The following is a 455-nucleotide window of genomic DNA, read 5'->3' as shown; positions in this document are numbered from 1 at the left end:
AGAATTTCCTGAAATTCAAATCAACTCTAAGACTGATTCTGATCTCAAAAATCTAAAGGCTTCATGGAATATTTTTGAATTTTGTACCATTCTGAGCACAATTGTTTTTTTTTCTCCTGTGAAATATGTTATCTAAGTAAAATGTGTGTAATGTTTAGTGAAAGTGTAGTTATGTTTTCTTCTGCTTTGTGAATATAGTATAATCAACGAGAAAAGACTGTTAAGGGTATAGTTTTAACTTTCCTCTTTATTGATATTAATGATGTCTGGATTATGCTATGGTACTACAGCGAATGTAAATCACCATGTCGTTAAGTGGTAAAAAAATAAGAGAAGCAGTGTTTACATTCCATTAGCAATGTATAATCTCCATCTGCATAATGTGTTTGGTACAGTCTAGTACAAAAGTAAGTTCACAACATATTTCGATTTTTCAGTGTATACTTCTTCCTGGA

Source organism: Penaeus monodon, chromosome 25 (genome assembly GCF_015228065.2).
Source record: "Penaeus monodon isolate SGIC_2016 chromosome 25, NSTDA_Pmon_1, whole genome shotgun sequence".
NCBI classification, from domain to species: domain Eukaryota; kingdom Metazoa; phylum Arthropoda; class Malacostraca; order Decapoda; family Penaeidae; genus Penaeus; species Penaeus monodon.
Note: the sequence above shows the minus strand (reverse complement) of the source record.